This window comes from Mauremys reevesii, linkage group 3, assembly GCF_016161935.1.
Source record: "Mauremys reevesii isolate NIE-2019 linkage group 3, ASM1616193v1, whole genome shotgun sequence".
Classification (NCBI taxonomy): Eukaryota; Metazoa; Chordata; order Testudines; family Geoemydidae; genus Mauremys; species Mauremys reevesii.
In genome coordinates, this window is record NC_052625.1 from 101,961,442 (window position 1) to 101,978,911 (window position 17,470).

General features: G+C 42.7%; 1 protein-coding gene across 1 annotated transcript in view; it reads left to right on the top strand.

Moving 5' to 3' along the window:
* Nucleotides 1-4,486: 4,486 nt before the first annotated feature.
* The window catches only part of LOC120402033 (pancreatic secretory granule membrane major glycoprotein GP2-like), a 31,169-nt gene continuing 18,185 nt past the window's right edge, over nt 4,487-17,470 (top strand). Inside the window, exon 1 of the mRNA XM_039532359.1 lies at nt 4,487-4,503. The gene's annotated coding sequence lies outside the window, so the exon portion shown is untranslated. The remainder of the gene's footprint in view (nt 4,504-17,470) is intronic.

Genomic DNA, 17,470 nt, shown 5'->3' on the forward strand with positions numbered 1-17,470 from the left:
AAAAAGTAGAGGAATGGACTTGGCCCCATCAAGCAGCTTAAATGAAGTTTCTGTTTTTAAAAAGAAATAAGAACAAACATTTCCATCAAAATTAAATTTTCCTTAGTCACTTGGGACATTGTTATAGTTTATTTTATTTAGGTATTCAAGTGCTAGACACTTAAAATACCAAGACACATACATTCCCTCCCCCATCACTTTAACCCTGAGCCATTCCTGTATAGTTCACGTTGCACAAGCATACACATATTCAACGCATACAACTGTGTATAACTCTGATTGACATGTCCCTTTCCCACATCTTGCATAATATTATCTTAATAATTACAATTATTGATACTGTGCCATTGCTGTGTAAGGTGTTTGGGCACACATAATAAGGAAAGTGGGGGAAAGGATGCAACATAAAAGCAACTAGGCTGACATCTTTCTTGCTCCTTCGTTGGTTGTGGGATTTTGTTTGTACCGCCTGTTAAATTGTGTTGGGAGCTAAATTAGTATTTTCAGCCCAGACGTGAGTACAGTGGACAAATAGTGATATATAGATCTAATGAATCTGATGTGTGAGACAAAGGGGACTGTACTTAAATCCAGCAGTAGCTTGGATTTGATGGAGACAATACTGAACTGGAGCCATGGTTCCTGGGAACAGCTTTTTCTTTATCACCTTGGTAACTTAGCTAACGTAAATGCAAAGTCTTTGCCCAGAGAGAGCTTTCAGACTCGTGTACATTAACGGGGGGCCAATTCCTGGTCACAAAAGGAGGAAGTTTGCCTAGAGGAAAGGCAAATAAGGGGTTTAATTCTTCCTCTTCCCACTTAAATCAGGCATACACTATTACTTTACCAGCTTGTATGCAGCTGCTGTGCATGTAGGGAGTGGATCATTATTCCAGTCATCATATCTTCTAGCTACTTCTAACACCACTGAAAGAAAGCTTAAGAATTACAGCTGCAGGTGCACAGCAAGTAGCTTTTCTCTGCAATGGTTTCCTAACATCAGATCAAATCCTGCACTCTTTAGTCAATGGGGATTTAACCTGAGTAAAGGGTGTAGGATTTGTCCTTGACATTTCATACCACCATCCTCCCAGCTCTGTGCACTTAGGGGCTCTTTTGTATAGATGACCTGCTCCAAGATCAAAAGGAAGATCATTAGCTGCCTTTGTGGCACTGTCCTCCAGACTCCAGGGGGAGCATGTTGTAGATCTGGTCCACATCAGGAGAGAGAAAGGAAAATGGGTCAGCTGAGGGAATGCATGTTATCCCCTCTCAGTCTCTTGGTGAGTCCCAGAAAAACTTAAAACATAGCTTGGAGTTGTATTGTCATTTCTACAGAACCCTTCCAACTCCTTGGGTCTGGAAGCAGCTGTAACAAGGAAGCAACCCTGCAGCTGGTAACAAGCCAGGAGAGCCCCATTAAGCCAGTGAAGAGCGATGGGGCCTCCCATAGGTCCCTGATCATCTGTCAAGTTCAGGGCTGGTCCTGTGGCCTACCCTGCTGGAGGGCAGAACCCACTCTTGATAGAACAATGGAGGAGGACCATTGGATCCTTGTAGCAATTTCCTCCCCCAAGGTCCTCTTCCATGGGAAGAATGATCCAGCCCTCAGCTATGAACAATGAATAGGAAAAGGATAATGTATTTTTCATATGTAACACATTCATTGACAATAGGGATCATAAAAAGCTGAATGTTTATCAAGCCATATTTTACTTGCATTTAAAATCAAGACTACAGTTATTTTCTTAGTGGAAACAAACAGAATTACTGGAAATGTAAAGGGCTTTGCAGCTGTTGAGGAAAGTGACCCCTTTTCTATAGGTTTGCCTCAGCGATGAGTACTTTAACAATGCGTGATAACTACTCTGGCACTTGTTGGCCAAACCCAACAAAATAGCTCAAAACCATGCAGTACAAATGTACAGCATCCCAAAATAAAATTATAGACTTTGTCCTTAAAACAGATGCATTAGACTTACAAGTCATTCTCTGCAGTGACTGTACAGACATCTTGATGGGATGAGGCCGCAAACTTCACAACTGTCCCCCACACAATGAAATCTTGCACCTTGCAAACTTTCGTGTCAGCACAAGGCCTAAAAAGCATAGAATCACTGCAATTCCACTGTACAGGAGCATACAGCCTGCAGAGTGGGATTCTGGCTCCCTTTGTAGCTCACAACAGGACTGTATCATAAATATTTCAACTCTAGTAACTGGTGGCCATGTGACCTTTGTTCTTTCATACACATTCTTAGTAGGAATCTTGAAACTATGATTTTCAAAAAAAAAATTAAAAATTTCCTTCATCAAAAAATTGCCTTTCTTCAAAGGATCATTATTTTCGGGGGGGAGGGGAGATAGCACAAAATGCTTTGGACTCCTTTGTTACATGTTTCCAACAAGGATTGGTGCCATTTACACTCCCATTAACAGCCTGCAAAGCAAAATGCAAGGATATAAAACACCAAAGCAATAAATGCAGTGAGGGAGGTTAGAGTCCTGCCTAATAAAGAATGAGCTATGCTGCTGCTATAGTACATGACAAAAATGCGTGTGTGGGGTGGGTGGGTGTTCTGTCTTGGAGGAATTCAGTACTAAACTAGGTAGAAATTGGTTTGTGAGTGATCTTGGTCTCCACTGACTATCTCTGTGCACGTTAGGAATCCCATTGTTGGGCACAGGACCCCATTCAGCTGTTAGCTGGGAGGTAGTCATTTCTGTGAAGAGCTTTAAAAAAAAAAAAAAAAACACTCCCTACCCACAATGTAAAAGTCTTGAGGAAACTCACCCCCCATTGAGCTAGTTATTCCAGCCAAGTAAAGCAACTGAAAGGGCAATAGATACTAGGGGTTTCCTGACTTAGAGCTGGTTGAGGGATCTCCAGTTCTGACTGTTGTATGTAAGATGCTCTTTGCTGTTTTCCTGACCGTTTCTCTGCTGACTTCTTTAACTTCAGCAAATGACACTGACATCGGGGAGGGTGAGTTTTTAAAAAAGAAAAATGTTACCATTAATTCACACACACAAAAAGCATTTCCATTGGGAATTCTGAACAAGCATGGGCCCAGTTCTGCACTCACACTGGAGTAACTGCTTTGGCTTTAAACCAATGTGAGATCAGAATCAAGCTCTGTGTGCACAGAATATGGCATGCTTTTCAAATCACACACACTAAGCATCATGCTGGTATTTGGTGGGTGTAGATGCAATTGATTTTAACTGAGATAGTATTTAGAAACCTTTTATTTTTTTCTGGCTTGCACCTGAATTACTTTCATATACGACTTTATTGTTTTATTAATAATGTTATGGCATCTCAAGCCTTGGATAGGCATCTTTTTATTATTTTAAATCTAAATAAATATATTAGAATGTAATGGTTAGTTGTACTAGCATTTACTTATGTGATCAGTTGATACGTGTAAGCATTGCACGTTTACAATTAAGCTTTAAATTAATCCTGACATGGAAGCTTTGAATTGCAATTGCTACTATTCTGTTGCTGTGTATATTTTACTTAGTTTTGGGCATCAATGTGGAGCTAGCATATGCATTCTTCTGTGTATAAATAAACATATTTTATAAAATAGCATGAGTCAGGTACTCACAAATTGTTGGATTCCTTATATTGTAATTTAATGATACTCCCTCTCTCCATTCTGAGATGCTAACTGAATTGCTTTGCTAAGAGAAAAGTGGAACTAATTATCTTATACACTAGCAGGCTACTGTGAAGAGATTTTTAAAGAAATTAAAGAAAGGAATATAGGCAAAAAAAAATCTGTTTTTCCCTATCATACTCCAAAACTGATGTACCATTTAGCCCCGTCCCAAGTGCTCCTCGCCAAACAGTAACACCATTTCTCCACTGGGATTCAATATTTTTACTTTGTGAAATATCAGAGCTTCTGGATTTTGTTTCTAATCCAGATTAGAACATTTCATTCTTGTGGTTATGCCTCTAGCACTTGATCCAGTGACTTCAACAGGTGTTTGATTAGGCAGCATGTGAAGATTAACAAAAACTTAAAAGCAAATTGCTGAGCGGAAAGGTGTAAGGAAAACATTAATGCTGCCACATATAAAATATGAGGCTGGTATCTCTTCTAGTCAGATTACTCATTCTGGGTTTTTATATCACATGCTGCTGCCTTACCTCTCATTTTATTGTGCAATATATTTTTCCTCTCTGATAACTTATCAGTACCTTAACACAGCAGGAAGCATATTGTGCCTTTGGTCCCTGAAGAACTACATGTCTCTGTCAGCAGCCTTTTATTTTGAAATCACGTTTTGGCATTAAATGTGTTGATTATCTCTTAAAATTTCTCTCTTAATCTCTCTTTGTTTAAATACTAAATTTGTTCTGAATTACCTGGGAACTGAAATAACAGCACATATTATGAAATTTATGAAAAAAAAGCCTTTTTTTTAACTGTTGTGAAATATTCGTTATTTTTTGCTAAGCCATTGGGGAAATCACTCAGGAACATTCCGGTAAGCTAGTTGTTAAGCAATGCTGCGTTCCTAATCCTTTTCTTTACACAGCATGTAAAAATGGCAAGGGGGTATAATGATCTTGTACCCTCTTGCTTCTTTCTAATGTATAAAGAAGGTCTGAAAGGATTTTTTTTTCTCCCCCTGCTTGTTTTTTAACTTAGAAATTCCAGTCTTATTTATCCTGCAAGATTTCCTGGGCTCCTGCTGGTAGGTTTATGACATTTCAGTCCAAGGGAGGGAGTGACACCTGATTACTTGAAGGAGTGTTTAGCTTTTTATTCCAATTTGTTTACTATTAATATATCACTGCTCATTGTATTCAGCTGGAACTGAACCCAAGTCCAGTTCTATTCTGCAACTAAGTCACCTGGCCAGATTTGCTCTCATCCCATCCTTCATTTTGAGGCCTCCAGTTCTATGGAACTGAGAGAGTGGGATTATTCTGCTGGCTTGCCTGCTATACTGTAGTGTACTTCTGCTTTTGTGGCTATAAATCACCTCTCATCAATCCCAGGGTATAAAGAATAAGCATTTTCTAGATTACATCTGGAGAAGTCAACTCCTTGAGTCTATCGCTGACTAGCAGTTCAGGCATGACTGTTTCAGGAAACCGTATAGCTGTGAAAAACCAAATTGACAAAGTTATTCAATTGGTTACGCTTACCGTTAACTAGAGCCAGGGGTGCTAGTTCCACAGCAGAAAAAATAGTTGGTAAAATGTTTGAAAAAGCAAACCACCTGAAAGATAAGATATTGTAAATAAGGAATGTGTATAATTATTATTTTTTCTTATTTGTCACACCTAGAAACCCCAAAAGAGATCAGCCCCCCACTGCGCTGGGAGCTGTACAAACACAAAGTCTGATCCAAAGCCTACTGAAGTTAATGGGAGACTTTTCATTGGATTCAATGGCTTTGGGACAGAAGAGCTTACAGACAGGACAAAGAACAGGAAGGGACACAGACAAGCGACTTGCTAAAGGTCACTCAATGGCAGAGCCAAGAATAGTACCCAGGCTTTCTGAGGTCCAGTCCAGCACCCCATCCATTAGATTATGATGTCTCCTACATGCGTTTGTTGTAGGCAGCAGCAAACAAATTTGTATCTGTAGAATCTGCCAAGTGAGGATGTTAGCACAGTCAGTCTTGGGCCCATTCATCACTTGCTGTTGCTCACACTGCTTCCTGGCACCCCTTATTCCTGTCATAAATCAGCTTTTTGCTGGCTGGTTTGCTGACAAACTGGCACCAGCCAGACTCTGGCTTTTTCCAAACAAACCCAGGGAACACTGGAATGAGTCTGCCTTAAATACGCCGGTGCGCAGTAAAAAGTAACTCAGGTGGAGTCAATGGGCCAGACACACCACACACTGGTTTTAAAATAATATTGACTTCAGTGGAATTACTCAGCTGTATATTGAAAGTGGTATCAGCCCCAGTAGAGTTATGTCTATGTACAACTGAGGCAAGGAAAGCAGAATTGGACTAAAAGTGTTGTTTTCTTGCAATATTCACTTTTACTTAGGACTTGGTGAAAATGTAGTGTAATATAGACAGGATATTTGGTAGATACTGCTCTTTTTACTAGATCCTAGCTAGAAGTAACCAAGAAGACAAGCCAATCTGGGCTCTCTTTTTAACCTGAGGAGGAGTGTATTAGTCAAAGTATGGAACAATAGTCAGAGCTTGTGGGTCCAACTCCCCACAGCTCACTGTGACTTTCAGTAAATCTCACAAGCTGTCTGTTCCTCAGTTTACTAATTTTAAAATGGTTAAGACGTCTTGAGCTGAGGAAGCTAGTCAATTACTAATGAAATTTCCTCTTAAAGTGGAGAAAACACTGGCTCAAGCAACAATCTGGAGGATAGTACTTATTTAGAGATGGGAGCAATGCTGTTAACACATTTGACTAGATCTTTTTAATAGGTTGATACTCTCTGATATACTCAATATGCAAACACAGAGGAGAAGGAGAAGATTTTATATCAAAGGATAATGAACATAACCAAAAATGCTGAAAATATACAAAGTATAATTGTTACTTGCACATTGACTTCTGAGAGAAACAGATGATAAACAGTTAAACCTGTTAATGAAGATGGTTGAACCTGAAAAAAAAGCTCCAACTACCTATGTAAACAATGGGTTCTACAGGTCTTCTTCCAAGAAGATCTGACAGGAAGTTGACAAAGATGATGCACCCAACAGAATGCTGCTGGTAGGAGGGATAAGCAAGCTTTAAACAGGGTTAAAAAGCTTAATAAATTGTAACTACAATATCTGGCCTGTTCACTGCACTTGTGCACAGGAAGAGCCTAGTCATGGTTTTTATTCGGTTTAGTTTTCATTTGTTGAGTCTCACTTTGTCAAATAAACCTGCTCTTAATTTAAAATAACCTGAACTTGGAATGCTGGGTGTTAATAGGGCAAGTGCTGCTAGATATTCACAGGGGAAAGAACCTGACATCTGACCCAGCTGGAGGCAGAAGCTGAATAGAAGCAACAGCTTGAGCATGAGGTCAAAAGTAAGGGCACAGAGGGGACTATTCCTAAAAAGATTTCTCTAAGGAAGCAGATGGCTTGGGAAAAGTTTAAAGGCTTTGGGACATCTTTTGCCATCAGTCACTCCAGTGTAAATCTGGTGTTTTGGAGTTTCTCTGTACTTACACCTACTGAAAATGCTTACGTACACACGATGCAACATAGCACTGCATACTGGCACCACATTTGTTCGGAACTTTGGAGTCCTCTTGCAAAATGAACAGTGTTCGCTTTGAATTGGTTTAGCCTTTCATTCAAGTGCACACAATTGCTATATACCATTTTTTGCACAATCCCCCGCCCACCCTCCAAGGACGATGGGCTCAACCCATCAGAGGATAAGCAGGAAGATGCCAGAGTGGAGCTGTCTCACCCCAACCCCCATCCCCCAAGATCTTTTTGGGAGTCAGGACCCTGATGACAGCTGCTGGAAAGCCAGCCCGTGGCCTGACCTCCTGCCATTGACCAATTCCTGCCCTGAATAGGCTGAGCCCAAGTCCCAGCCAGAAAGCCAGGCCTGGTCTGAACAGTCCAATCCTATGAAGGAAACTTCGGCATGTAAGTACCTATCATTGAAATTTATTATTATTATTGGCAGATGTGAGGTACCAGTCCCCACCTTCCCCCACACCCTCCTTTGTGCTGCTTCAAAATGGCACCCACTCAGTCCTGCTCCTTTACCCCCCACCCACCTCCAGCAGATTCGAATACCGAAAGCATTAATTTGTGCAGAATTCAGCAGTGTATTGAGACAGTGCGTACAGGAAGAGAAAATGTGGTTCATTTGCACAGTTTACATAAACTTAGCCTTACTCATACCTTATGTCATGGATATTTTTAGTGAAAGTCATGGATAGGTCACGGGCAAAAAACAAAAATTCACAGCCCGTGACCTGTCCCTGACTTTCACTAAAAATATCCCTGGAAAAGGGGGTAGGCGGCTCCAGCACCCACTGCTGCTGGGGCTCCTGGGTTCCCTGGCCCTGCGCTGCATGGGAGCTCTGGGGTCCCCCTGCCTGTGGGGCTGGGCTTCTGCAAAGTTCCCTTGCCCCTGCGCAGCTGGTAGCTCCAGGGACCCCCCGTCGTGGCAAGGCAGCTGTGGGGGTCCCCCCACCAGAGGAGGGGCTGGGAGCTGCGGGGGCGAGGCTGCGGATTCTGTGATCTCCATGACATAATTGTAGCCTTAGATATGAGTGCACGTTGCATGTCTGCTCAAGGCACAAACAATGCTGCTGCCCACTGAAGTACAAATGCTCCATAACATGCATTCTGGCTGCCAACGATTGCATGCAGGGCCGGTGCAACCATTTAGGCAAACTAGGCAGCTGCCTAGGGCACCTAGTGGTTGGGGGCGCCTAAAAGCCCACTCAGGCAAGGAGGTGGAGCGGAGGTGAGCTGGGGCGCGGGGAGGGCTGCCCGCAGTAACGGGGGTGGGGGGGCGCACAGGGGAACTGCTCCCTGCTCCAGATCACCTCCACTCTGCCTCCTCCACTGAGCACCCAGCCCCCGCTCTAAGTCTCCTCCAATCGGCGCCACAAGCCTGGGAGGGGAGAAGAATTAGAGCAACGCTGGCATGCTCAGCGGAGGAGAGCTGGGGCGGGCTCCCCGGGCGGGGTCAGCTGCCGTGGGGGGTCTCTCCGGGCGGGGTCAGCTGCCGCGGGGGGGTCTCTCCGGGCGGGGGGCTCGGTTAGCTGTCGCGAGGGGGCGCAAGGTGGAAGTTTCACCTAGGACGCAAAACTTCCTTGCACCGGCCCTGATTGCATGACTATTTTCCCCAGCAGTTTCTCCATGTCTGCAGGGGAGAACTAGCTTGCAAGCCCCTTCCACTCCTACAGCGCTTTTGGGGGGTGAAAAACTTGGTGACTAACTTCACAGCATATCTTGCTGGTCTCCCTTTTGCCTTTTTGAATAAGACCAGTCTCTGCCTCCTGATCATCCGCCTCTGTGAAATGTCACCAAGAGTCAGGATGGCCTAAAGGGGATATAGAAGGGATTACTATTCAGCTTCCCCACCCCCAACTCCCGCGTAGCCCCATCTTTACACCTCCAACGCCATAGAACAAACAAAACTGCACAAATAAATCTGGAATGTAGCTCCAATCAAGCCACCCCTACCAGCATGAAAGCAGACACAGTAGTGCAAATGCACCCAGCACCCTCCGTACATGCAGACCACTTACCATAGCGGAGGTGCCCTCAAGAATGGGAAGAGTCTCAAGGAGGCATATATCCATATGAATAAAAGCTATCATGATTTCTCTGGGGTATGAACAATAAGCAACTGTTTTTTTTCCCTAGAGCCACAGCACCTGCGACAGACTGCCAAGGAAGGGCCTCTATCTAATGCTGACAGGCTAGCCAACCTGAGGGAGGGAAAAAGGAGGACTCGGGATGAGATGTCTACTGAACTCGTGGCAGAGTCATAGAGGAAAACCAGGCTGGCTGAGAGGTGGAGGCTGTACAGGAGGATCCAGAGGGAGAAAAAAATGCAGGTGTCCCAAGTGAAGGAGCGCGTGGAGAAAGACAGATGCTGAGGCAGTGCATGAATGCTATCCCAAGTCAGAATGCCCTCTGGCAAAACGTGATTCAGCTAGGCCAGCAGGCCCTGCAGTCCCATAATTTGGGTTCCAGCCATGTCCTTCAGCCCTTGAAGAATGGTGGCTACTGGGACCAGCAGCAACTTCTAACATCTGTATTCCAGCAGCAGATTCAACCTCTGGCCACCGAGAACATCTGCAACTGGGCGTCCAGCCCTTTTGAGCCCTGCAATCTGCCTGAGAATTTTGAACTGTGGCGCTCAACCCCAGAACCCATGTGGACAAGAGGAGCTGGATGCAAGGGCTATGCTGGCCCTTAACTCCCTTTCCCTCTCTCCCTCCTCATCCCCCATTGGTTATACTTGGAATATTGTGACTGCTGCACTTTGAATTGTGTTCACACTGTGGGAGTAATTAAAGGTTTGTATATAGTTGGTTACTTAAAAAGATCAGTTTGTTAAATGTATTTCCAAACACAAATATATTATTTTTCCATTGCCTTTATTAAAACTTGCTCATTGTTTTTTTATTGTTTTCACAATAAAACTGTTCACAGTACATCCATTGAGAGTTGTCATTGCATTTAACACAGACAATTCTTTAAATAAAGCTGAAATGTTTTTACAAAAGCAGTTAGGGAAAGATAAAACACCAACCACCTACATGCTTGCAATGTGTGCATCCCAACATGGTCTAACATATTTGGGCATCAGACTCAAAATACGAACAGTTGGCATTCCTGATTGCATTCACACAGATGTTTGTGTTCTCTGTGGGATGCCTTGCCAGCTGCTTGAATCTCCAAGCAAGTCTCCGCACCTCAACCTCCGACCCATCAGTAACGCTTCCCCCTCCTCTCACAAGTATAGTGAAAAGTACAATGTACAACATACAATTATAATGGTTGGAACATCTTTGTTGCTGCTTTCAAACTATTCCAAAAACGGCACCATCTGCCTTTCAAACTGCTCAGTACCCACTCCACTACCATTCTGCAGCTACTCAGCCGAAAGTTAAAATGTTCCTTCCGTCTGTCTAAGCAGCCTGTGTGTGGCTTCATTAGCCTGGGCATCGTAAGCCGGGTCTCCCAGAATAACCTTATCAACCACTGTGCTCCAGGGGGGCGAACAGTCCTTTCTCCATGTCTCTAAATAGAACTGAGTTCTGAAAGATTCTTGCATTATGAGCCCTCCTTGATCTCACTGCATTTATGTCTGTAAACCTCTCTCAGTGGTCAATTAGTCCTTGGAGCACCATGGAGAACTACCCCTTTCTGTAGGTAAATTCAGCATCCTAGGGGGGCGGCAGGGGACGGGGGTGGCAAATGATAGGCACATGGGTTACATCAGTTGCCTCAGTACAGTTTGGGCCCCCCATGCATGCAAAGCCATCAATAATCTGAGCATTACCCAGCTTCATAACCTGGTTAGACAGCATCTAACCAATGGCACAGCAGCCTGCATCAGAATGGCCCCAACAGTTGATCTCCCCAGGCCGAATTGGTCAGCTACAGCTTGGTAACATTCTGGGGGTGGCCAGTTTCCAGATGGCAATGGTGACCTGTTTCTCCATGGGTATGGGGCCCCACATGTTGGACGTTGTTGCTGAAACTCCAAGGTCAGCTCTGCACAGATCTCAATAAAGGTACCTGTCTCCATCCTGAAGTCCTCTCACCTCTGCAGGTCATCCCAGGTCTACAGAATGATCCTCTCCCACTAATTCACACTGATTTCCCAGGCCCAGCAATGATGCTGAATGCTGTGTAGGTGATCCAGGAACACCTATTAGAATCTTGTTCCAACAGCTCCATATCATCCTGTCCTCTCTCCTCATCCTGCTGTCACCACCACCACAGAGTGTCCTCCTGCTGCCCTAAGAGCTGCTGCTGTAGAACACTGTCCTGCTCCTTTATCATCTGCTCAGTGGTCTGAGGGGTAAAGTCCAATGAAGAATTCATCTGGCTCTGAGGGCTGTAATACAGTCCAAGCAGCCAGTGTGTACTTGCACTTATCACCATAGCAGTGTGAAGAATTGCTGGGTCCATGCTGGAGGACAGCAATTTTAAAATAGTGCAAGGTTGCCTGGAAAGGAAGTATGGGGTGGCGACAGTGGAAACATTTTTTTAATTGAACCCACCTGGCTTCTCACTATTCACAACAAAAACTATCCCAGTGAAGCAAAGGCCCATGGAATACCCCCTGAAAATGCTATGCCCTTGGTTTGCAGCAAACCATGACTCTATTTTCATACAACAGGAACTGAAAACAAAAGAGGCTGCAAAGAAGTGGGGAATGCTCAGGAATTACAGACTGCTAGGCATGAGCAGGCTCTAGCGAAGAGTCCTGGAAGTTAGGACTGAAACTCTAGCCAGGTAGGGGCTGGGAGTAGTTTGCTGAAGCAGGGAAGGCCCTGGGCAGGAAGGCCTGAGAGGAGGAAGAGAAAACTTTGTTTATTTTTGGATAGCCTGGAAAATTTTATTTTGAATGTCTGTTAATTTAATAAAGAAGGAACAGGAATGGATAAAAGTGTTGAACAGTCCAGGGTACTTAGGCAGGCTGTTTGTAGCATGACCATAAGGCATGAGGGGGCGAACTGGAGGTGCCCAGCCCAGTTACAGGCATTTTGAGACTTAGCTCAGAGTACTTTCAGGTCCTCAGTTAGAAGCTGCTACAAAAGTGTGAAGTATTAGAACATGCACAAGTTTCTTTTACAAGAGGATTGCTGTGGGCTCAGGACATCCCTTCTCCCAGTGTTCCCCTGTGAAAACATATCACAGCCAGGGAGACACACAGTCTTCTTTGATCCTTACATGAAGCAGGAGTCAAGTTTTGATAATTCTGTTTTCACATTTATTTTCTAATTCCTTTTAACTTTAGCTGAGATTTCAATGGGTGTTGGGCACCTAATGCCCATGGGCTCCTTTGAAAATCCCAGCCTTACATTTTGCTAAACCATGGACATATATGGTTTGATACTTTGGCTCCTGCAAGCAGTCTTAGGCGTCAGTCCAAAAGGAACACTAACTGAGATGCTAAGAAATGGAGACTAAAGGAGACGGTTTATTGGAAAGGGGGGAGGAAAGGAGAACTGCTTCTCGGATCTCTTTATCCTCCCCGCCACCCCGCCTGCTTCAGCTTGTTGGAAATAGGAGCTATTCTAAATTAGATATGCTCTCTGGTAGCAACTATATACAGAAATTAGACCCCTCATAAATATCAGCTGCCTGTGGAAAGTACCCACAGCTAATGAGTCATTCCAGAATGTAAATTAAAAACCAATAACCACTGTGACATTTTGGAAGACAATTAGCACAAAAGGTTGCTCATGAGCAGCTTCAACTGAAGCAAGAACTGCTCATAAAACTCAAAGGACTCGCTGTCTGCAATATGGAAAAAATATTTGTAGCTTATTATGCCGGCCTTAACTGGCAGACAGAATTAAATGTTTGTACTGAGGTGGAATAAACTAGCTGCAGCTGACATGAATTGGTAGTTTGTACAAGAGGAGTGACTCAACTGCAAGCATGCTAAATGAGAGCTGAGAGTGTCTTTATAGCACCTCTACAAGCTTAGCAAATAATCCTCCCTGTATCCTTTCAAACATACAGGTAAGAAAGGTGAGGACATCCTAAATATATATATTACATCCTAAATATAATGTTTCCCTCACCTTATCTAGTGCAAATGAGAGAGTGCTCTTATTGACATGACTGCTACATGGGTATCCAGCAGCAGGCTTGAGTCTATGTTGTACATCTGATTCACAAGTACACAGAACTTCAGTGAAGGATGATGATAGTGAAAATTCTATTTTTTTCTATTGCTTGCTCCAGCCCTAGCAAAGTTATCTCTGTTTTACCTGAAGCAGCCTGAGGCACCTAGTCCTCATCCAAAGCCACAATCTCCAGTAGCATTAGGTCAACTGTTCCACTTCACCAACAGGACTGACCATAATGAGGATACACAGCTGGGGATCGTCTGCATGCTATAGACACCATAATCAGTATTTCCATACTAACCTGCCTAGTGGCTTCATACATACACTGAAGGTGGAGTGAGAGAGTAGATTCCTTCTCTAGCAGAGGAGTTTTTATCCTGAGGATCATGACTCACCCTGTCCTTCCCATATTGCTAAATGGAATGTTGGGAATTATGGCTATAATGCCCCACATGAAAGAGCCACTGAGATGGATGAATAATTGCCCATAATCATCCTCTGCATACTTCCACAGGAGGAGTTCACTCCCACTAAGGACTGCATCTTTGTAAGCAACACCGTGTGATCAGCCGTATCAAAGGCGACTGGCAAGTCTAACTAGGGCATTGTTGGTTCATACCTTCAGCTGGTGGCACTGACTTACGCCAACTCTGGTCAGGCTCATTGTCTTCATCCACAGCCAGGAGCAGCCAATCATCAACAAGTGCTAATACAGCAGTTTCTGTCCCATACCCAAGTCTAAATACAGATTGAGCAGGATCAAGGGAATCTGAAGACATCAAATATTTCCATACCTGTTCTGCAACCACCACCTCAATCATCTTTCCTAAAGACAGGAGAATTAATGCCAGTCTATAGTCAACAAGATTGTCAGTTGACAGTGTCCACCAAACTGAGTCACTATCTCTCCTGCTGGCCTTAGGCAGGCAGGTGGGACATGCATCTAGTTCACAGATAGTGGCTTGAAGTCCTCCATCCATCTCCAAAATCCCAGCAAGTAACACTGGTAGAAACTGACTGAGTGTGTGTTCCCTAATTCCTCTGACCGCATGGACACAACAAGCTCCATTCTGATTTTTACTCACAAAGTAACTTAAATATTCGTCATTGTGAGAAAAAAGTAAATTCTGTAACCACGCAGAGGCCTCCTGGATTAATCAAGCTCTCTATCACTTGCTGGTTATGACTCCAAATATGCACTAAAAGCGGCAAAGAAACCTTTCACTGATTCTCACACAGCCAGGCGTAAGACTTCATAATCTTTTTTATGTCACAATCAGTTAAACTCAGATCAGGACTTCTACCGCTAGCACTGTAGCTGTCTTCCTTCTTCCATCACCTGGACTGCAGTGAACTGTGAGAGGGAGGTGTTTAAGAGCCACTGTATCAATAATCATGGACAAAGATATTCCTAATAGTCACCCTACCAGCAGTGCCAAGAAGCCATTAGGTAAGAGTACACTTCCTCGGAGCCTTCTGAAACAGTTCTGGTTCTGGCTGTCTCCGTGGGAAGTCCATCAAAATATGTCTCTCTCTAATGGGCTAAGAATGCCCCAGCCTCAAACCTTATCAGTCCACAATAAGCTTGTCATCGTTACCTCTCCAATCTGCATTCCAAACACTAGATCCAGAGTGTGGTCAACTATGTGGGTGAAGACATCAACAACATGTGAGAACTCTGTGGCCATGGTAGCCATGAACTCAACCCAGAAGAATCATTATCAAAGGTGGACACTGATGTCACCAAGGAATATCAGTTTTAGTACCTCCAGCATCACCACAATGACGAACCAGAGAAACTCAGAAAGAGCTTTCATGGTGCAATAGACTATTTACAATATAAATTCCATCCTGAGACTTGTGCGTAAGCATCCAATTCCAAATTTGGAGTCAGTAGCAAAACCCACTCTTCCTCCTCATTTCTCTCTTGGGTCTGAGCCAAGTACCTATTCAGAACCAGCTGGAGCAACGTTAGCTTTGCAGACTCGTCTTAACATGTCTGTTGTACATAAATCAAGGTTCTTATCCTTGGTCAAATCATAGATGATGGTAACTTTTATTGATCACTGGTCTTGCATTAAACAGCATGAACAAACACCTGGGCTCAGCGTAAGCCAATGCCTAGTTCCTGGGCAAACTCCTGTTTAAGTCAACAGGAATTTTTCCTGAGTAAGAACTTCAGGATTTGGTCCATTATTATTATTTTAATGTATTATTTAATATATTAAGACGTATATAGAAATGTTGTAGTGCGGAAGGTCTTTTGCCATCATGTATAAAAGATTTGTTGCATCCCTTTTAGTACCAGAGAGAAAGGAGTTGTGTTGGTTTATTATTTAAATGATCCTTAAGAATTCTGACATGACCTTTGTGGCTTATTGGTCCAGTGATCTGTGAATGAGGGAATTGCTAAATTAGGGCTTAACATGATAGGTTTTGATAGAGACATGACAATTTACAACAACCAGAAACCAGGGATTAAAGGTTCCAAAGTAAGCTTTGACACACTGGGGCATTACTATCTGTTGCATTAATAATTTGCATTCTAAAGATTCTCCAGTATAATACAAAGACTGTCATGAATGCACAACAAAATGTGTACTATGTAAGTGTCTCTACAAATGACAGATTATTTTCCCAAAAGGAATGTATATTACACTAACACTAAAAGCACAATGTTCCTATCCAATTCAAAGTATGGCTCTCTAAAGCATATTCTATACTGATTCTGTACCTAGAACAATGCAGAATATACAAAAGAAATCTGCACGTTGGATAAAGAGAATCACAGTGTGGCCCAAAGAGGAGAATTTTGTCTTAAAAATAAAACTAATAGATGTTCAACTTGTCTATGCCTTGTACCATATGGCATGCAAAACCACACACATAATGCTGTGTTTTCTGAAGTCCCTGGGCATAACTGTGTAAACTGATAACTGAGTTGCAACCATAGTCTTGTTCCTAGAGCTGGTTAGGAATTTCCTGTCAAAATCATTTTTCAATCGAAAATTTACTTTCTGCAAAATCAAAGTTTTCCAAGGGAAAATTTCAATTTTGCTGAAATCTTTCATTTTTCCATTGAAAAAATAGAAATAAAATTTCATTTTGGGAAGTTTCAACCTTAATTGAATTATTTCAGTTTGTTAAATGTAATCAAAACATTTTGTTTCAAGTCAATTTGACATTAAATTATATTTGCCTAAGTTGACACCGTGCCTCATGGAAGTTGTAGTTCAGGTGCTTTATGCTCCCATTCTCTCCTGTGGGCCAGGTTCTTTGGCCAGACTACCTCTCTCATTATGTACCACAGTCTCTTGTATGACTGAACTGTGTGGTGCATCATGGAAGTCACGGGTCTACAATGCATCATGGGAGATACAGTCCAGCCAGGAGCCCAGTCTATAGAAAAGAATGAGGGTATGAAGCGCCTGAACTACAACCCCTGTGAGCCACCATGGCACCTTAGGCAAAGGCAGTTTAATGTCATACTTATTCAAAATAAAATGTTTTGTTTTGACATTTTTGAACGGAAATTTTTTAGAACTTTCTGTTCTTCAAAAAATGTTATTTTGATTTTTTTGTCAGGATTTGAATGTCAAAATATCAGAATTTCCTACAGGATGGGACGGAATTCTGATTTTTGCTCAGCTGTGCTTGTTCCCTGATTTTTGTTATAGTGGTTTTTTTCTTTGTATGTATTGTCATTGAAGAAGTTTCAACCATGGAATCTATTACTCAGCTTTAAGCAGTAGGCTTTTTGTTAAATACATCTTGGATTCAGAGTCATCTTGGGTCAGACTACATAGCTTTATTTCACTTACATAAAATGTCTTCAAGCTTCGTGTTCCATTCACCATACTACATTAAGCAATTCACTGTGGAGAAATAGACGGTACCTTTCCATGATATCTACATATGTCTAAAGAATAGCACTTTGGGAAATAGTTAATCTCCAAGACTAGAAAGCAAACATATTAGCCACATATCTAAATCATAAGATCTTTCATAAGGATTACACCTGGCCTATAAAAGAGTTTTACCCTGCATCATGCACTGTACAGCAATTCATATGCAATTAGTGGTGTAAATGAACCCAAAATCTTAAAACAAAACTCAGATAAAATTGCCAGGTTTCATTTGACTGTGCATTAAAACCATAAATTGATCTA